This window comes from Rhinolophus hipposideros (assembly GCF_964194185.1).
Source record: "Rhinolophus hipposideros genome assembly, chromosome: 24".
Lineage (NCBI taxonomy): Eukaryota > Metazoa > Chordata > Mammalia > Chiroptera > Rhinolophidae > Rhinolophus > Rhinolophus hipposideros.
The window spans coordinates 14,270,491-14,292,920 of record NC_138070.1 but is presented as its reverse complement, the minus strand read 5'-3'; the positions used below and the strand labels follow the sequence as shown (position 1 = coordinate 14,292,920).

Sequence of the window (22,430 nt, the reverse complement as noted above, 5' to 3'; positions counted from 1 at the left end):
CCAGCTCAATAATAAAGACAATCCAATTTTAAAATGAGCAAAAAAGATCGAACTTTTCAATGTTCAATAAACACACGAAAAGATACTGCACATCATTAGTCACTAGAAAAATGTAAATCAAAACCACAATGCGATAACTACTTCACACACACTAGGATGAATAAAACAGCAGAGAATATCAAGTGTCTATGAGGATACAGAGAAATCAGGACCCTCAGACACTGCTAGTAGGAATGTAAAACGGTACAGCTGCGTTGGTAAGCAGTCTGGAAGTTCCTGAAATGATTAAACAACGTTACCGTATGACCCAAAAATTCCACTCCTAGGAATATACCCAAAAGAACTGAAAACAGGTATTCAAACAAATACTCGTACATGAATATTCATAGCAGCACACTCACAATAGCCAAAGGAAACTTATATGTTGAATATCCACTGGATGAACAGAAAAACAAAATGTGACATATCCATACAATGGAATATTATTTGGCTGTAAAAAGGACTGAAGTACATGCTACAACTTGGATGAACCTTAAAAATATTACACAAAGGGAATGAAGCCAATCACAAAGTCTACATATTATGATTCCATTCATATGAAAGTCCAGAATAGGCAAATCTATAGACACAGGAAGTAAATTAGTGATTGCTGGGGTTGGGGGCATGGGGGAGTTTAGGGGGACAGGAGTTTATAGCTAAAGAATAAAGGGGCTTTTTTTACGTGATGAAAATAATCTGAAATTGACTGTGGTGATAGTTGTACATATTTGTAAACAGACTAAAAAATGCTGAACTGTATACTTCAAATGGGTGAATTGTACATTATGTAAATTATATCTCAATAAAGCTGGTTTTTCTCAATCTGCCAAGTGCCTAGCATAGAGTCTGAAACACAGTAAGCACTGGCCAATAAATGTTAGCAATTATTATTTAAAAGCCCATTAATAGGTTTCTCTACCCAAGGGGAAAAAACCCAAGTCAATTCCCCAATTATTATGGGCCAAGAATATAAGTTTCACATAAGCGAACTAGCATCTGTTATCAAGGACCCTTTCTAACATTTTTTGTTCTCTCACCTCAGCATGGTATTTACTACATTTTAATTTCCCCTCAAACAAAGAAAAAAATGGGAACTATCTCAAACAGAAAAAACCCCCTCTTCTCAAGAGAACTGCCTGCATTATCAAACGGTATTAGTGTTTCACCAATTTTTTAAATGTTTAGATATAAATTTCCAAATCACGATGTCATATACTCAAACTTAGGAGTTCTTTTATTAAACATCTTGTCTGAAATTAACACAACTGAAGTGTCCCCACAACTAAAGCATTTTATAAAGCAATTTAATTCCCTATGTTAAAAATAGCAAATGAAAAAAATCCTGAACTAATACAATAGACACAAAGCCTGAGGAAACGCTAGGTACAATTTTAAATGTCTTGTCAGGGTTCGACCTTGGAGCAATTGCCTGCTCATCAGGTCTTTCAAGTACAAAATCCAAAAATAGCAATTAAGCAAATCAAAGAAATGTTTACAAATGTCAAAAAAATGGACTTTAGATGCGAGTAAATGCAACGTCGTTTTTAATTTCCACAAAATGTGGGAATTATAAACCTTTCCTAAGGCCTTCTGATATGAAATTTATCATTCTACCCATATTTCCAATAAGACAGGGACTATTGTAGAATGGTTTTCATTATGCTAAAAACTGGTGTCTTTGAAAGACAATGTGAGGACAGGTTGAGAACATAGGCTCAATTATGAAATGCATTCTCTGGGATTTGGCTGAAACCTCTATTTTAGAAACATGGACAGTCATGTCCCCAGCCCAATTTTCCAGGTGATACAGAAGGCCAAAGAAAGAAGATTAAGGGCTAGGTCTTGACTGTCCAGCAACTATCATAATAAATTTCTTTCTTTTGTAAAAGTGTCATCTTTTTTATAGTCACTATGCAGTACCTTACCTCCCCAGGACTTACAGATCTTATCTATGCCTTTTGACCACCATCACCCATTTCACCCACTCCCCAGTCCCTGCCTCTGGCAACCACAAATCTATTATGAGTTTGGGGTTTTCTTTTCCTCTTAGATTCAACGTATGCGTGAGATCATACAGTTTTTGTCTTTCTCCGACAAATTTCACTTAGCATAATGTCCTCAAGATCCATCCAGGACATCTGTTGTCACAAATGGTAGGATTTCCTTCTTTTTTATGGCTGAATAATGTTCCATCATATATGTCTATACGTAGATGTACATGTACATGTATATGTATAAAAACATATTTTCTTTACCCATTTATCTATCTATGGGCACTGAGGTTGTTTCCATATCTTGGCTATTGTAAATAATGCTGCAATGAACATGAGGGTGCTGATATCTTTTCAAGACAGTGATTTTGTTTCCTTTGCATAAATACGCAGAAGTGGAATTGCTGGATCATGTGGTAGTTCTATTTTTAATTTTTTGAGGAACTTCCATACTATTTTCCATAGTGGCTACTCCAATTTATAGTCCCACATGAATTTCTAATCAGTAAATGATATACTCCTGTTTTTCGCTTCAAATGAAGAAAATTTAAAGCTGACTACCCATAGTCACAATACTCAACAGCTCATCTAAGGAAACAAAATACTACTAAAATTTTCTTTACATGTTGGGTAAACATCTTTACCAAGAACAAGCTGTGAAAATAAGGTCTACCTCTATGGTTTAAGGATTTACTTCATACGTGTCAGAGGAATGTTTGCTAAAAATCATTCTCAGAATAAAATACATTCAATTTATAATCTTCAACCTCTAGGAGAGTACAAAGGCATGCTTTTATGGTACTGCCTACTGCCACGTCAAGTGACACGGAGAAAATTTATTTCATAGGCCCAACACGAGAAATATGTTGGGTGTTAGGAGAAAAAAACGTAGACGAGATAGGGTGTTTATATTGTAATGGCACCAAATAAAATACACTCAAAACACCTGAGTAAATGTTAGTACATTTTCTCTATTCTGCTTCCATCAATCTCATAAAAAACTGATCACAATTGACATTTTCCTGTTTATTGAGAAGTTATCTGGTTAAAGATTCCAGCAGATGTACTTCTATGGTTCGTATGAAAGGAAACACATCCTGCTAGGAACACATACAGGAAAACCCCTACTAGTAGCAAAATCCCGCTCAGCCCATTTGCTGAGACTTTTCCATAGCATCTGTTACTCCTGTGCTCACCAGGCTGAGAAGGTTCCCTAGCTAGGACTACAGAAGACTCCCGAACGTCCCAGTGGGGAAAGAACACGGTCCCTCTAAGTTGCTGCTTTTATGGCAGGCACTTTTTAATGTTGAAGAGATCGGATGCATCATTGAATAGGAAATGGCAAGTAGAATCACAAATGAGGAAACAAATGTCCTAACATCAGCTATGAAAATGGCAATGCCAACATTTAAAAATTCCTTTTGACAAGGTGGAAATGTAATCTGTAAGCCGACGTAGAATACACATTTACAAAAACGCAGACACCCAAAGTAAACATGGGAGGTGCTCTGATTAAGTATAAAAATTCAACTTTCATCATTTCTGGATAGGAGATGGCTGAGATTTTTTGAATTTTCTTAAACAAAACCTACCCGTGACACTCAAAGAGTTCACCTAACAAATCATTTTCACCGCATCCAATTCCTTAACCGATAGATATATGAGACATTCCAAGAAAATGCCTAATTTACCTGCTTTAATAGAAGTTGTTCTTAAAAGGAAGAGAAAAACCACCCAACATTTGCTGTAAAGCACAGCAGAAAGTCAGATATACAACAGACCTCTTACCCCACAGGTGTGGCTGAAATAGATTTACGTTCCATTGAACACTGAGGTGTTGGAAAATGCTTTTTCTAGTAAAACTGCTGACCATTTAAGACAACTGACTGCAAGTATGGAACAGCCTTGATGTTGGTTCAATTTACCATCATAAGAATGGTAAGAATAAAGGAAGTGGGTGGAAGACAAGTTTAGAAAACAAACAAAAAGAATAAAGGGGGAAAAGTCACATTCATCATAGCCCTCCAAACAGTACCATCCCATTATTCATCCAGGTAACAGGTAAGATGCCAAGCATGAGGCACGCCAATCACAAAGGCACTTTGTTGCAATTCAATAACCCGATATCATTTTGTTTTAAAATGTTTCTAGGAACGAAAAGACAAGGAGATGCAAGTAAGATCTACCAAAAAGCGTCCAGGCTCAGTCCTCCCTCACAGAAGCCTGGATTGGAAAGGGTTCCAACGCACATCAGTTTCAGCCCATTCATTTTCAGCCCAGAGACATTATGTGACTCGCCCAAAGACAAGGGACTCCAGAGAGAGACACAATGACCTTGAACCACAAAGTACAGTGAAGTTCAACTTTCTACCCTCTGAACGTTCCGTTTTTCAATGCTAAATGCCCCATCAAACATACAATTTGGCTTTCCCACATCAGCCAAGAGTGCCACTCAGAGCTCTTTCATGTGGGTTCCACTTGGCCTGTCTGTGCAACTTTTAAATATGAAATTGCATTTTGCTCACACTTTATAAACATAACTAAACACAGAAAAATCAAAATTCAGAAACTGACTGTAAGCATTCAAATATACTGAGACAAACAACAGATTATTAGGCCAAAGGAAGCAAATCTTGACTTCTGATTGAAAACCTTTGGGCTTTTGCCAGAGGACTATGTGCTCAATCGTCAAAGACAATTTCTAAAAGGTGAGGTATAACGAAGAGGTTTATACTTTTTAAAGCTTTCTGAGAACTCCTACTTTTACAATGTTGTACTCATTGTAGGAGCCTGTTACAAAGAGAAGTTGGGGACCACCTGATATCAACATAGCACTGATGATTAAGAGTAAAATGTGAAGCTATGAAAATGACTGCTAAAAATTAAGTCTGACAAGAAATAAAATGGGCTATAGACATACAGAAATCAAATCACCATGATGTAAACTTTAAATATCTTACAGTTTTATGTGTCAATTATACTTTTCAATAAAGCTGAAATTGTTAACAAAATGAAACAAGCATATGAACAGCAAAATAGCTGTTCAAAGATCAGTATTTAAAGATCCTAAATACAAAAAGGAAAAATCCTCAAATTAACTCTTCCACACTTGTATTAAGGAGAGACCCTTTTATCAAGTAAAAGATGCACAAATGGGTCCTGTAATGCACTTAAAATAAAATAAATAAGGATGCCATTACAGAAATTTTGCAGTTACTAAAATGAGATTATAAGGTTTTAGGGGTCAGCTCTTGCTCTTCAATGACAGAAATACATATTATTATTACACTGTCAAAATAAGAACAGATTTTCCCCGAGATAATGTGCAAGGATGATGTGTATGCAATCCCTCATGTCTCCCAATTTTCTGCTTATCACCACTGTCTTTATCAGCACAACCACCTCCACCCATCCTTGGAGCTTTGAAAAGGACTGAAGAAATCTCCGTCAGGGAGAGAGGCAGGCATTACCTGCCCAGAGAACACTGTGCAACTGGATAAAACTGTCTGCGGCCGCAGTCATCTCCCGAGGGCATCACAGGAGACTAGATTCAGAAGCTGAACTCGGCTCTGCCTCTCCCTTCAAAGAGCCAAATTAATCCCAAGAGTTTTCATACCAACTGCAGAACTTTTACAGACATGACTGACCCAGCAATCTCGCTTTAAAAGTAATGATGAACGTGTTTCAAAATACTCTTTCTATACTGATGACCTACTTTTCTTATCAACAACTGGTAAAACGCACACTGTGTATGACTATCTAAACTTGCTAAGTCTGTTTCCATTACTGAGTCAGATGGAGTTTCTGTGGGAATAAAATTTTAGTAATTCTTTGGCAATATTTTTATACCAGGAAATGAAATTAACTGGACTCCCAGATCTTTCTGTTGTTGTTTTTAAGGCATTTTTATAAAGACACTCATGAGCTAGCTGCAGGCAAAACTAGCAAAGTCAAAAAACAAAGTAAACACCTTCAACTGAAGAATTTCAGTCTTCCCTTTTTAACACCCCATACGATGGGCAAGCAGTGATTAACTAAACATATACTCTTGACAGTATTTCAAAGGAACGCTAAGGTACAGTAGGAAGAAGTCTGGCTTGGATGTCAGACACGAGTTGATCCTAACACAGTCACCTACACACTGAGCCATTTTTGTCCCGTGGTTTTTGGTTTCTTTCATACAATGGGAGAACTAAAATATAAATGATTTCTACGGTCCTATGATAATCTAAAGGCTACAACTCCGTAGGAAATGCTTCTTTCACTAGGATCTAGTCCACAATTAACTAGGAACCAAATTAGTTACTAGCACCCACAGGGTTACATACACAGCACATACACTCATCTGTGAATGCTGAAGAGTCTGTAATGCCGGTTATTTGTCATTCATTTATTCAACATCCAATTATTTACTGAGCTCTGGCCATACGTCAGGTTAGACCCACGTTAGACACGGAAGATGCAGTATGCAGTGGTGAGCACACCCACCTGGCCCTTGCTCATGGGAGCTTAGTCTACTGCAGGAGACACACCACAATCAGACATTCACCCAAACATTCATGTGGGGCTGGGACAAATGCTGAGATGATGAACTCCACGGGGAGGGAATCAATAACCAAGGCAAAGAACCACCTCTTTGTATATTAGTGCCAAAGAGGCTTCTCTATTCAAGTAGCGTGTCCGAAAAGAGTAAAGCATAGGAAAATATTTAAATTACTGATTGTACCTTTTCAGATTAATAACTGGATCTGTGGCTTTACAATTAAAGTTGTTTGCCAAGAAAGGTGCCTGGATCTCGAAGGTAAACATGCTAATCATGCCATTTCAAAATGCAACTGTTTAAAATAAAAATCTCCCTATGTTTCCAGAATTTTCAGACAAACTATAGAAACAGGAAAGTATACCTCTGAAAATCTTACTGCAACTTAGGACAAATCATTTTGTCGGATCCATTTTGGTAAAATTACAAACTATTTCCTTATCAGGACACCTCTCTCTTCTACAGGTGGGGGAAACACAGACTATCAGTATCTGTCATAGAGTGCAAGAAACCGTAAGAATGTAACTCACTGGGGAAAATGTAGTTACAACCAAATACTTTTTATAACCTTTAAAAACTACCAGAAATAAAAGCACCACACACACACACACACAACAAAGCCTATCGTTCCTGACATTTTAATACTGCACACATGAACTCCTAAACGACGAGGTCATTCAGCAGTTGAAATGGTGCACAATTTGCCCTTATTCAGTTGTCAAATTCTCAACTCAAAATGAATCCAAACACATTGCACCCTCGGAGCTCCCGGAGCCACTCAAATGCCCCGAGACCTGCCCCATGATTCTTCGGGGCTGGGCCTGAAGCCACATCAGGACAAACCACCAAGAGGCACAACGACACTTTTTTTTCCAGTCAGTCGATACATTAAAGGATGAGAAACTCGAGAAGAGGAGAAAGACAGTATAGGAAAACTCAGCTGTTCAATGGCTACCTTAACTTTAAATCTGCATCTTGATAAAAAATATGGTTCTTCCCATTATCTTTGACAAAAACTATCAAGATGAAAGCACGCTTCCACTAGGATGTGGCTTCACTGATTCTTTCTAAAGTCAAAGTGGCCCTAAGAACTCCATGCTACCAATATTTTCAATTGACTCAAGAAGTCAGTTAAGTACATTTGCAATAAAATACCAAAATGTAATGTCACCCTGTTTTTCAATCAGAATCCATGCTTTAAATAACCAGAACTCCAAAATTTGCTTTGCAAATTAAATACATCAATATACATATATACACACTTTGCTAACATTTATTTATAATGAAAATTATGAAGTTAGCTTACATAAAATAAGATAATTTAACAAGAAACGCTTAAAATCAGCCGTCCTACACCACAGAAAACTTCATACTCTTATCTTCTTTATTCATACTCTTATCTTCTAGGAAAATGGGAAGACTGACAATCTCTATGACAGGTGCATCATGTAAAACTGAAACTCAATTATTCAACCAATATTAACTGAGCACCTACTATGTGTCGGGCAGTGTGCTGAGACTTGGAGGCACGAAAAATGTAAGAGTCTCTTCCTTTCAAGAAACATGCAATACAGTCGCACTAGTGTTCACTTTCACAAACTGGAAAATACTAATTCTATACTTATATTTACCTTTGAATTTCTACTGATATAACCCAAAATTTCATTAGTATCAGCAATGAAATCATTAACACTGGTGACACCCACAAGTTACATTTGTATCTACTTTTATAACTCCGAATCGGAACTATATTGACACGTTGGCCTAATGTATTGTGTTATAATGACTTTCCACAATCTGGGCCACCCTACCTGGCTGACACGACTCTCCCCCATCACACCTGTTCCCAGTCAGCCCAGGGCTATTCCACACACCCACAGGCAGGGCCTCACCCTCCGTTTCCCATAAATACTGACTCTCCAACCCTCGTGTCCTCTTACCTCCCACAGAGCTCAGTCCCTACACAGAATTCAGCACCAAGAATTCAGCACTTGAGGGCTAGGGGAAGCTTGTAATGTACTTTTAAAGCGACTGCACATTCTATAAAGAAATCTCAACATGAAGCCTGCCATGAACACAAAGACTTTTTTAAACTGCCCCCGAAAAACCAGGTCCCAACCTAATCCTTATTCCACTTAGCTTCATAAATTGTTGGAATGAGAAGAGTTCTTGGAAACCGGGTAGTCCAAACCCTTCAAAGAGGCAATGACAAAAAGGAGAGCTCGATTATTTCCCATTGTTTGTGGAAAGAAGGGGCCTTTTGGTACAAGTTCACAAGGGAAGAGAAACACAGATGGAGATCAATCAGCACCTGGCTCTGGCAGCACAAGCGGCCCCAAATTACATTACCCTGCCCCAAGCCACTTCTCAAAGGTCACAGAAACCCAGCCTCTAGGCTAAAGCCTAAGACCCTTTCAAGCCTTGGTCCAAAACAGAAAGAGAACAAAAGGGATGATGAGTATTGAGGGGGGGGAAGTGGAGCAGATTTACGGTTTTTGAGGTAACAGGAAGGCTCTTTCAAAACAGGCAGGGCTTCCTCCTGATTCCAGGTATGAGAGCTGGCCGCTTTACATGGGCTCTGCCAGACCCCGCAGGCCTCCGCTCAGCTTTCCCCTGGGAACACTGTCACCTTGACTGAACGCCAAAATTTCAGAGAGACAATCTGTCTTTCAATGAGCCTCCTTTTTTAAAACTATCAATATTGTACCTCTACCTTTACTCAGGAACCTGAGTAAAATAATATAAAGAAGGCCCATAGCTGTCCTAACAGTGAATAACAGTGATAGTTTAGTAATAATTGTGGTCACCCAGCAACACATTAGTGGAAATACATTTGAACCACTTGCGTTGCTACTATTAATACTATTTAAAGACCAAATTAATCTGGGAAGTAGAAGCTTCAAATTAAGAGAGAAGCAAGATGAAGCACTTGGAGGGCTGCTGTGGCATGAGGTCACTGGTACCACACAGCTTGTGGGCAGGCACTCGGGGGTGACACATACCGTGTTTCCCCGAAAATAAGACCGGGTCTTATATTAAGTTTTACTCCAAAAGACGCATTCAGCCTTCTGTTCAGGGGATGTCCTCCTGAAAGATCATGCGAGGGCTTCTTTTCCAGTTAGGTCTTCTTTTCGGGGAAACACGGTAGTTCCTTCTGTTTCACATGACTCCCAGGTCCCAAGATCCAGATTCCCATTATCACCATTCACAGTTTCCAAAGCTGTGCTGTGAATTAAGCAGATTTCTTCAGTCTAGGCTGGGAACTTACCCGCCACTTGTAATATTGAATCTATACCAAAAAAGGCCATCTGAGTTCCAAATAGCTGCGTTCGACTTTGGAACACAACCCAGTCCGGGGCTCGGGTGAATGCACACACTGCCCCCAAACAGGAAGTGCATCTGGGCTCTCAACCATTCATTCTTAGAGACCCACAGGGTCCACAACGATCCTTTGCAGGTAAGATGCATCATTTGCTCCACTTGACAGTGTAACTCAGCCCAATGCATGCAAGATACCCTGCATAAGATCAAACTGGAAGTCTTAGGGTTAAAAAAACAAAACAAAAAACCCCACAAAACTTTCAACTTATCTTTTCCTATAGTAGCACTGTAAAGCTACATTGGACCACATAAGAGAGACCCTAAGGGATGATTACTCCAGTTCTAAAACAGACAACACGCATCTTATTAAATATCACCCCTAAAGAGCTGGGGCCAGCACTCGTTGGCTCCAGCCTCTCTCCTGCTTGCCAAAAAAAACCAGTGACAATATTAAGCTAAAGACACTACTAACCGCAAAACTAATTCACCATTTAGCTTGTAAAGTGACTAGTCTCCTAATAAATTCTTCCACTTAAGGGAGATGATACCTCAAGTTTATATGTGTTTCTCAGTCACCACTCAGGCAGCATTTGAGTTTTTATATTAATAAATCAGCCTCAATTCTTTAAGTTCCTAAGAATGAAAGGAATTAGAATCTTTAACTAGAAAAGAATGCTTGACCATTATGAAAAGGAATTTAAGTATCTTTCATGTCAAGTAAGTAAATAATGGCGATTAAACATTTGTTCCAAGGAGGAGGTGCTTATGAATTTTGTCAAGAGCCCCTACAATGTCAAGAGTGGAAAATAAACCCCCCACCCAAGAGATTTCATGCTCCCAACACACTTCCTTTCCCAAGTGTGTTTATGGCCTTTCACGAAACTGAAAACCTACAGCTTTGTTCATCCAGGATGAAAACCCCACAGCAATTGTCCGAACATGAGGACACACATCGGATTCCACAATGGGGCCAAAAGGCTCTCACACCAAACTGCCATGTGCCCAGATTCCCAGGCACAGAATAACTGCACTGTGAAACAATGACCAACTTCTGCTCATCCCAAACGGTTTTCATTATGCCTGTTAAAATCTATGTAGTTCAGTACTGGCCTTGGGTTGTTTCGTCAAATTTAGCATTTGCATATGAAGATGACCTAATGGTGCCAATTATTTTGGTAAGACAGAATGCAAGGGCACCTTTGAGATATTAATTATTGGTCTTTGAAACAGTTAGAGGTAAGTCCTTAACAACCACTGCTTAACTAATGGTCAGATTATAAGATGGAGGAAATAGAAAGGGATCAATAAAATACTATCTGGACCAAGCTTAATTAAAACTAGGAAATCAAGTCTACCGAAGGTTTCCTGTATTTCCAAGTTTCCCAAACATGCATCTAAAAAAAACTTGCTGAAAATCTGGACCAAGCTTAATAATACATGAGCGATCTGAAAATGTGAGAAAAACACAAATAAACGTTGGTACTACCTACCAATTGTGATGATGAACTGAAGAGATAGCTGCAAGGCTCAGTTTGTAGATCTGGCAAAAGACCGTGGCAGAAGGTTAAGAGAGAACGGCTGCACTGGGTCAAGAACTAAAAAGGGAAAGCCAACATCAGGGTCACATTGTAAATCAAATTCTAAATTCCACACTATACTACAAATGCACACTACCAACTGGTAACATAAATTCACACTACTCAACGGAAGGGGAGCTGGGGGAGGAGGGAAGGAACAAGTGAAGTTCCTGATCTTGGGCAAGTCTCTGAAGCTCCTGTGAGCATTGGCCCCACATCTGGAAGATGAGGAATAGACCAGCGAGGTACTTCCCATTTGGTCTGTGAGTCAGAGTCACCAGGGAGCCTAAGCCCAGGAAGCTGTATTTATAAAGGTCTACAGCTGATCCTCACATGCAGTCAAGAATGAGGACCTCTGCACCTGAGAAATCATCTCCCAAATCCCCCTAAAATGATATATATCTTTAAAAGGTGGTTTAGATACTGGTGCTAAATAGGATCCATCATTCATAATTTTTTTAATTATATGATAATTGCATGACCAAAAGAGAAAAAAAATAAATGTAGAATTGTGAAAAAAAATAAATGTAGTAGTGTGTTGGGAGCATATAGGAGAAAATATAAGCCTCCCATCCTATTTATATTCCAGTTCCTCTCTCTCTCACTCTGACCTGTACATTAATTTGATTTAATTTCTCTTTATTGTGGCAAACAGGAGGAACTGCTTTTGTTATTAATGTAAGATTCAAACGACAGACCACATTTAACATCCCATGAAACTACTGTGGCTCTTCTCCCACCCAGAGTGCTACTCTTGATTACAATGCTGCCTGCCACTCACATTGTACCAGAGGAGCGTCTCACGCACTGCAGTGCAATCTCCTTTCAAACCATAAAAAGATGAATCATTTGTCAGGAACTAAACCTTTTTCCTTAAAATAGATAGACAGACAGACTAAACATAAACATAAAGCCTGAATAAGAGAAACTTGTCTGAACAGACATTTCTAATTCATTTTTACCACCTTCCTGTGCTAAAATTAGACATTTTCTTTCCTCTTTAGTGATTCAACTTGATTCAAAGTCTAAAATGCTGAGGTGGGAGTGGGAATCCATACATTAATAGCTCATCACCAAAAATAAACTGTATTAAATTTACTCTATTTGATTCTCCGCAATTCCATTCATTAACAGACATTTAAGAGTGAAGAGCACAGGAACACAAATTTATTCAGTGCTACTCATTATTAGGCATTTTACATCTTTTTTCTCATTTAATCTTGACAATAACCCAACAAGGTAGTCATTAACATCTCATACCCCAGAAGAGGTAACTGAGGTTCAGGGAGGTGAGGTTAATTGGCAAAATCAGTTACTAAAAAAACGGAGCCAAAAGTGAAACCCAGCTCAGTCTGGCTCTAAAGCAGGGGTGTCCAAACTGTGGCCCGCGGGCCAACTGCGGCCCGCGATCCATTATTAAATGGCCCGCAGCAAATTCCAAAAATATATTTAGTTTACTTAAGTAAACCAAGTGAGGCAATACGTACTTCACGTCGAGTGAGTGGCCCGGCTGTTTGTGTATTTTACCGCATATGGCCCTTGGTGAAAAACATTGAAAAAAGTTTGGACACCCCTGCTCTAAAGGCTTGCACCCTACATTGTCTCAGTTTCTCTAAATACAAAACTCCCTTAAAGCAAGAAACTACATAAGGTATTTTTCTTCTCTTCTTGACTACCTTGCCACAATTCAACCACTTCAGTGAACTCAGTGCAGAAAATGTAACCCAAACGGCCAATTAGTTTTTCCTAATTCTCTGGAAGACACTAAGCATTTTAAATGAAAGTAGTAAAAGTGAACATAAGAATACAAAATAGAACTAAAGACTACTACTTGGGTCAGATGCTCTAAGAGAGAAGCGAGAGTATGAACAGAAGAATGAAAAGGAAGAAAGTGTGCAATGCACCCTTACCCCCAGTTTACACCCTGTATGAGACCTAGTACTGACCACTCCATACCAACAGAACTGGCCTATTGCATTTGGTGTGGCTAAATCGTACCCAAGTAAATGCGCTCCCTCGCCATCTGCCCTGCTGAGAAAGCTGTGAGCCAGTCATTACTGTTCATTAGGGGGAAAGAACCTGGACACCAATATTCTACCCTCAGGAAAATGTTTCAAACACTCAGTTTTATAATCTGAACAATTTTTTGGTAAGAGCTGGACTTAGATGCGAGAAAGGCAGAAGGGAATCACTCCTATACTTCATGTTATTCTATCACAGGCAACAAAGCTGTGAATAATAATCAGAGAAAGCCAATGACCTCGGGATCTTTCCATTTAACTTCAATCATCATTCATTCAGCAAATATCCAGTAGGCACTGGAGACCAAGCTGTGAGCAAGAGAATAGAGAATCTGGTCTGCCCCTTCCATGTGAATTTCTCTCTCACATTCCCCCTTCTAAGGGAAGGTGCCTTTCAGACTGTAAGCTCAAGTTCAGCTCCAGTTCCTGTAGCAGACAGTAGTGATGAACGTACAATGCATGAGGGCAGAGCCAATGTCTGCCTACAATAACGAGGAAGGTTTCACAGAGGATCCCAAAGGACAAGTGGGATTTGGTAAGTGGAAAAGGGTGGAGTCCTCAGTGCATCACAAGATTTGAAGGAGAGGATATTTCACAGAGTGGCAGTGGGGGTGAAGCATGAGATAGGGCTGAAATCAGAGACACCTCCATCTACGACCACATTCAGAAGTCTGAACTTTAACCCTAGGCAACGAGGTGGGAGACCACCAAGGATTTTAAACAGCAGAATGACATTGTTCCCTGATGAACTCTTTCTGATCTAGGACTAATTCAAATCTTTCCCTGACCCTTCCACCTTTGGCTTTCAATTTATACAACCAAAATATTGATGAGAATATGATTTAACGTCTAAATAATTTCTAACTCCATTATTCTCAATCACGACTCCATTAGGCATAAATTGGACGTCACCCAAATTAAAAACTTGTGCTTCAAAGGACACCATCAAGAAAGTGAAAAGAAATGTATGTCAATTATACCTCAATTAAAAAAAGAGGAAGTGAAAAGACAACTCAAAAAATGGGAGAAAATTTTTCCAAATTATATACCTGATAAGGCACTTGTATCTAGAATACATAAGAAACTCATAACTTAACAATAAAAAGATAACACAATTTTAAAATGGGCAAAGCATCTGAATAGGCATATCTCTAAAGAAAATATAACTGTCCACTAATCACGTAAGATGCTGGACATCATTTTCCATTAGGGAAACGCAAATCTAAATCACAATGAAATACCACTTCACACCTGTTAGTATGACCAAAATCAAAAAGTCAGAGAATAGTAAGTGTGGGTGAGGATGTGAAAAAATTGAAACATTTACACACTGCTGGTGAGATTATAAAATGGTGTAGCTGCTTTGGAAAACAGTCTGGCGGTTCCTCTAACACTTAAACACAGTGTTATCAACATGTCCCAGCAATTCCCAAGAGAAATGAAAACATATGCCCACACAGAAACGTACACGAATGTTCACAGCAGCTTTATAATGACCAAAAAGGGAAAACACCCAATGTCCCTTAACTGATGAACGGATAAAAAACAAACAAACAAACAAACAAACATGGTATATCCATACAAGGGAATGTTATTCGATCATAAAAAAGGAAGTACTGATATATGCTATAACACAGATAAACCTTGAAGACATTATACTTATTGAAAGACAGACACAAACGACTCCATATTGTATGATTCCATTTATATGAAATGTCCAAAATAAGCAAATCCAGAGACAAATAGTAGATGAGTAGTTGCCTAGGGCAGGGGAGGGAGGAGAACTGGGGGGGTTGCTAATGGGTCTGAGGTTTTTTTCTGGGCTGATGGAAATATTCTAAAATTGTGGTGATGACTACACAACTCTGAGAATATACTAAAACCACTGAATTGTATACTTTAAATGGATGAACTGTATGGTATGCGAATTGTATCTCAATAAAGCCATTATAAGACAAAACACATTATGCAGTACTGAAATACAAAATAAGGTCTCAAAAAGGAGCCTAGAATCTTGTTCACTCACTTTAAAGGATCTGAACTAGGGCAATGAAAACCCAGAGAGATTCTATTACTTAACATTCTAGGTACTAGGTCATACTGAAATATTCATGAGGATTTCCATGTTTTAATACAGAAAAGGCATCTTAAGTTTAAAAAGACATGCAAGTGTCAGAAAAATAGTTCATAACTCAGAATAACACAGGAAACTCATCAAATGGAAAACAGACATGGATTTGACCCTGAATATGAAAGTGGCACCCACATTTATTACTGTTCCACCTCTGAAAAAGAAGTCAAAGGTAAAACAGCCCAAGTCAAAGATAAAACAGCCCAGTAAATGTTTGTAGAATATCAGTTTGTGACAAATCAAAGTATTAAGAAATAATTTGTCTTCATAAAGAATTGAATTGCCACATTCCCAGTTACATAATTAATAGACTTTCATAATTAAAAGTCCATTTCATAGACTTTACAGTGACTCGTCCCCCCATGGTTGGAGTGGATCCCAAAAGTGACAGATGCATTAAGCATAAAACTTAAGGAAAACAGTGTTTTACCAACGGTGTTTAAAAACGGCTATTTCTCAACCCTAAATCTAATCCTAAACTATATATAAAGTGATCGACATAAATGCTGATTAGCACAATGTGCCGGCAAAGTAACAAATGATCATGAAAAATTCAACACTGTGTGCAGTGGCATCTGATTGGTATGTGTGTTATTAAAATTCATCAGGCTTTGATGTACCTCCCACAAGTAATCAAAAACAAATACAAGGCACGTTCCGGATTTGTCAGAAAGTACGTACCGACCTTTACACCAATCTCTGTTCAAACCTCAGGACACACGACTATTGCCTACCATAAAAAACAAACAAACAAAAAAAACCCACATTGTACTTCAAGACCTAACATGCAACACAATTTCCAGTTTTGACTTTTTTTCCTCTGATTTATTTATGTAACCTCTCAGACCCAAATTACTATTAGGCTTCACAGCCAAACACTGCGACTCTGAGATGTACCTCCGAGTCAAAAAATTTAGTTTCCTTAAATTGGTTTTCTGAAACATACAGAATCAAGTCCAAAGTAGATTTTTCCCATTTCTTCAGTGTTACAGGGAATGCAGAAAGTAATATAAACAGATTATCTATCTGCCTTCACAACTGAACAGACGGTACAAAGCAACTACTTACACTTAATCATGTTTCTGTCTATTCTAGCAGGCCCTGGTGTCAGGAGAGAGTTCTGCCAGATAAGGACAATGAAATGCATTATTATATAGTGTGACTAAGAGCCCGACAAGTATAGTTTTAGAATGCAATCCCCAGGCAGGAAGGCTACGGCAACGGGGCCTAATATTTTGTGATAACTATTTCCAAAAGTAAACAGAGTTCCCACACAGGACTAGTTTACAAACACGCACTCTTATTCAATTCTTTTAAAACGTCTTATAGGTAAGAAAACCCTTTGTATCTTACTATCCTGGGGGAGACGAACAACTCGCAATTTGCTTCTCACACTGAATCCCACGTTTGCAACACGGAGAGCAAGGGCTTCAGACACCGCAAAACAAGGGCAGCCTGCATTCAGGCCAAATATAGGATGTGATTCTAAACCACTCTGCAGTAAAGCCTGCGTTTCCTTTTCCAGCGATCAAAACCCTTTGAACACTCCCAAAAAAGGACGGCAGGGCCAGCGCCTCTCTGCAAGAGGAAGCCCCTTTCTTCTCCGCTCTCCCGCAGCCTGCCACTTCCCCCAACACATTCAAACGGTCGGAGAGACGGAGAGCTGGTGTGTGTGCGCCGGCTGGTGTGTGAGCTCGGCCCCTGCATCTCCACCCTCCCCGTCTGACCTCATCCTCGGTCCTCTAGGCGCAGCGGCGCCCCACCTGCAGCACCTCGCTCCTTTTCACTGCGCCCCTCGCCAGCTGCTCCGCCAGGAGGGGAGCACGCCTCGGCATCACCCCGTGCACTCCGACGCCCCCGGCCCCCGACCCTGCAGCATTCCTGCTTCATTCTTCCTCTCCCAACCCCCCGCCGGTCCCAGCCCTCGGCTCCCACCGCCCGGCTCAGCCACTGCCCAAACCTCCCCCATCCACCGGACTCAAGCTCTGGCCGTGCCCCGCCCTTCCCCACCGACCCCAGCCCAGGTTTGCAGGGCCCAGAGCTGGCGTCGCACCCGGAGCCAGGCAACCCCTGGGCGACGGAGCCACCCTCACCGCCCCCCAGCCCCCCAGCCCCCCAACAGGACCCAGCTCGCCCCGGCCCCACGTGAACCCGGCTCCTACCTACCCCCACCCACTCGCGCCCGAGGACCGCTCAAACCCCGCCCCCAGCCCCAGCGCCCCGAAGCTCTGCGCCCTAGCCTCGGGCAGCCCTGCGCACCCAAGACCCCACCCCACCAACCGGGTCCCTGACCCCGGGTAGCCCTGTGCCCACCCGGCCCGCGCCGCCTCCCCCGCCAGGACACCTAAAAGCCTCCCCTCCCCTGGACAGCCTCCTCCCCACGGGGACCCGGGTTCACTCTCTCCGGGCCAAGCCGTCTGTCCCCAACTCCAACTCCGCACCAGGCCCCGAGCCCCTGCGCACGGGCCAGGTGGGTCCCCGGCCCAAAGACCCGCGCCCCGCGCGCCCAGCGCAGCCCACTCCCCTCCACCCGGCCCTGCCCCACGCCCCGCCGGCTCCTGTCAGCCAGCGCCCGCACATGCTGAGCGGACAGGGCCGCCCGCCCGGCGCGCTCCGGAGACACCCCGCCGGCCGCGCGCTGCTCACCAGGGCCGAGGTGCCTGAGGCGCCGCCGCCGCCGCCGAAGTCCCCGCTGCAAAGCCCGGCGAAGCCTCCAACCGCTGTCGCCTCCCGCCTGGCACTGAGGGCTGCGCGGGGGAGGGGCGCGGGCAGCCGCCCCCGCCCCCGCTGCCGCACGCAGGCCCCGCCCCCGCTGCCGCACGCAGGCCCCGCCCCCGCGCCGCGCCGCGCCCAACCCGTCGCTGCGGGCTGCGGCGCGCCACGCCCACTTCCGGCAGGGGAAGCCCGCTTCCCACCCTAGGTTCCACGCTTCCCCCGCCTGGTGGCGCCGAGGAATGCAGGTGGGCCGCGGAGGACGGCAGTGCTCAGACGCACGTACCGCCCACTAGTCCTCGAGGTGGCCCGAGAGCCACGCCCACAAGTGCCTTCCATCCACGCCCACTGCCCCTCCGAAGCTGAGCGGCATTCTTTGAGCTCCGCCCACCGGCCTGCTTGACTCTGCAGAGCCTCATGCCCGGCTCCTCAAAGGTTACCCAGAGCCCCGTACCCCCGGGACGTCAGCTCCTCTGCGCCCCGCCCATTATCTATCCAAGCCCTCAGTCAGCCTCCCGGCTGCCTAAGCCCGGTTCCCTTCCCATTGCATCAGAACTGGCCAATCAACACCACAAAACCCCGCCACAACTTCCAGAAGCCACGCCCACGGACCTACAACCGCATTCGCCGCATCGCAAGCCCCGCCCACTTCCATATAAATGCCTGACATTCCAAGCCCCGCCCCGACTTCTCGAATCCCCGCCTCTGGCTCCCGAAGCTCCGCCTCCGCTCCCATCAAACCCTCCCACGACCACTTCTGGGGACTCCTGATGCTCTGGCCCTTCCCCCGCTTTCCATTGTCAGATTCCTCGTACTGGGCTGGGCTACACCCACGTAATCTCCACCACACGCAGAAGGGCCCGTCTTGACCCCATTTCGCAGGTGAGGAAATGAAGGATACACTGTCCCTCCCTTTTCCTGGCCAAAGTCCCTCACCCTTTTGCTTAATAACTGGATGGCCCAGGCCTGAAGGTCAGAGGACCGGAATTGAGTCCCATCTCTGCTGTTGTCAGACTGTGTCGCGGGGGCAGTTCCCTTCACCTCTGTATGCCTGAATTTCCTGGTCTTGAGCGTGAAGTTGGCCTGTTAATAACAGCCAGAGTCCCTTTCTGAAATACCAAGCTCTGAAATACCAAGATTTGGGAAAACTGGGCTTGAGAAACTGAATTAACAAAGCAGACCTACTGAGGGGTAAAAGCAAGGCATCTTTGCTATTCACAGGGGGAAATTTTTCACTTTAAGCATCAGCCTCAGAAATGTGTGTTATGTAAATCAATGTCCCCCTGAACCAAAACAGCTGTCACAGCAATAGATCTGCTCTAAGTCTCAGAGTCTTTATTAGTAGAATAGGGATACCGTAGTAGCATCTCCTCCCTGAAGGAGTCCAGGAGCTCACAGTCAGTAATGCACTTAGCAGGGTGCCTTCAACAAACATACCTGTTGCTGGTACTGCTGGGCCGCAATATGGAGAGATGCATTTCATTTTGCCTTCAAGCAGCCACTGCTCACAGGAGGGACGGCACACCCTTTCCAGAGCCAGACTTTGCCACTCACTTCATTTAAAATGAGATGAAGATAGTAAAGCACCTAGTCGGATGCCAGGCATTTGATGACGCACAAGTATGATGGGCTGTTATTGATTCCTATCTTTAGTGAAACCAGGGCACTGATAGCAGGTAAGTGGTGGGAAAAGGAAGGTTGAGAAAGTGCTCTGAGATGGAATTATGGCTAACAGTTTCCATTGCTTATATATGCCAGGTGCTGTCTGAGTTCTATACATGCAAAATCTCCTGAAATCCCCTCCACAATATTATGGTCCCCTAAATAATTCTTAATCCCTACCTATAAAGGTGAACAAAATGAGAAGTTACGTTACTTGCCAAAGGTCACACAGTTTGAACCAGGAGGAGCTAATGATAGAACCCAAATTCCTCTACTTGCAGAGTCTGCACTCTTAGCCAGTTAGTCATTACATTAAATTGCCTTTACGGCAGGATGACAGAATAGAAAAAAATGTAGACTTTGGATTCTAAGAGACGTGGCTCTAAATTCAGGTTCTACTACTTACTAGTTGTGCGATCTTAGGCAAGTCCCTTCCCCTCTCTGAGCCCTCCTCCCCTCAAGTTTATGCAAATGCTTACTTCAGGGAGTGGCTTTAAAGATTCGAGAGTTTAGATTCAGTGAATTCACACATGGCAAAGCATCCAGCACAGTGCCCAGCACAAAGTAGGTGTTTAAAGTTTAAAACATGTTGATTCCCTTCCCCCGGTTCTTTGAATGATGAGATTAGAAGTAAACTTTTCCATGGCACCAATTCCCCAGCAATGACGCTACCATAGAGCAGCCACGGAATATGTTGAGAAAGAAAGATTTCCAACGCCTTTCTTTGCCTCCCAGCTGCCTGTTTCACTTCCTAGTTATATCCCTGGGTTGAGGGAGGTGATTCTTACAAAGGAACTATCTAAAGCCAGCAGCAATGCTACTGCGCTACACCTGCCCCAAATGTGGTCAGCAGAGAGCTGCTACTCCCAGAAGCAGCAGGAAAATTGCATAACCCCTTGCTGGGAGAAAACCTCCAACAACTCGTTGTTCTTGAACCCATGGCAATCCCTGTATGGTCCCTAGAGAAACCTTGGCTCTCTGTCCAAGCTGACCCTATTTGAGAGTCTTTTCCTGCTCTCAAATGTGGTGACTTCTGAAGTCGCCTAAGATAGATGCGAAACGAAGAGGAATTTAACTATCAGAAAAAATAAGCGTGATTCCAAATCACTCATGTATGAAGAAGAAAGAATTGTGGGACCTGCATTCGTAGGCTCCTGAGCAAATCATTTTTCTAGTTTCTCTTAGTAGCAAATGGGGACATTAATCTTAGGTTGCCAGGGCAACCTGGAAGCTGAGTGAATTACCTATGGAAGCATTAACAAATACTAATAATATTACTAAATACATGAGAAACTGAAAGCCCCTAGAGTAATCTCAGTAGGCAAGACCCCTAACTGAGTAACAGAAGAGGACAAGACACAGAGAATATTAAAATTCACCCTACATTGATAAATCTTGATTCTCATTGCTTTGAGTGCTGCTTCCTACAAAATAAAAGCTAGAAATGATTGGCTGGCTACAGAGGGAGGTCTCTTTTTTATTTTCAATTAAATTTTTTATTTTGAGATAGTTGTAGATTCACATGCAGGTGTAAGAAATAGTACAAAGTGATCACATGTGCCTTTTACCCAGTGGTAACATCTTGGAAAACTATAGTACAATATAACAACCTGGATACTGACATTGATACAGTCAAGACACAGAACATTTCCATCACCACTAGGACTTCCCACATTGCCCTTTTAGAGCCACACCCTTTAGAGCCACTTCCCTTCTGTCCCAACCCCTTTCTTAATCCTTGGCAACCACTCATCTGTTGTCAATTTCTATAATTTTGTCATTTCAAGAATTACAAATGAAATCATATTGTATGCAACCTGTTGGGACTGGCTTTTCTAATTCAGTATAAATCTAGAGATGTTTCCAGGTTGTTGCATATCTGAATAGTCTAGTCTGTTCCTTATTATTGCTGAGTAGTACTCTAAGCCATACCTGTACCACAATTTGTTTAACCGGTTACCCGTTGAAGGACACCTGGGTTGATTCCAGTTTGGAGCAGTTTATTATGAATAAAGCTGCTAGAAACATTATAAACATTCACGTACAGGTTTTTGTGTGAAGATATGTGTAAGTCTTCACTTCTCTGTAAAAAATGCCCAGAAGTACGATCGCCGGGTCATATGGTAGCTGTATGATTAGTGTTTTAAGGAACTGCCGAACTATTGTCCAGTGACTGTATCATTTTTACATTGCCACCCATCAGCAAGCTAGTCGTGATCCAGTTTCTCTGCATCATTATTTTTTATTTTAGCCATTCTGATAGGTATATAGTGACATCTCACTGTAGTTTTAATTTGTATTTCCCTGCTGACTAATGATGTTGAAAATCTTTTTGTATGCTTATTTGCCATCCATATGTCTCTTTATGTCTTTTGCCCATTTTTTAATTGGACTATTTGTTTTGTCATGTTCAGTTTTGAGAGTTTTTTAAAAATA

General features: G+C 42.1%; 1 protein-coding gene across 5 annotated transcripts in view; it reads right to left on the bottom strand.

The window, feature by feature from the left end:
* Window positions 1–18,416, bottom strand: part of CORO1C (coronin 1C) — a 73,748-nt gene extending 55,332 nt beyond the window's left edge. Inside the window, exons 1-2 of one of the 5 annotated variants that reach the window (XM_081037082.1) lie at window positions 18,267–18,416; window positions 11,382–11,486 (exon numbers count right to left, since the gene is read on the bottom strand). The gene's annotated coding sequence lies outside the window, so the exon portion shown is untranslated. Of the gene's footprint in view, window positions 1–11,381; window positions 11,487–16,688; window positions 16,736–17,383; window positions 17,403–18,266 lie in introns of those variants that run through there. The other 4 variants (XM_081037085.1, XM_081037084.1, XM_081037083.1 and 1 more) reach the window with 4 other exon arrangements.
* Window positions 18,417–22,430: the final 4,014 nt, after the last annotated feature.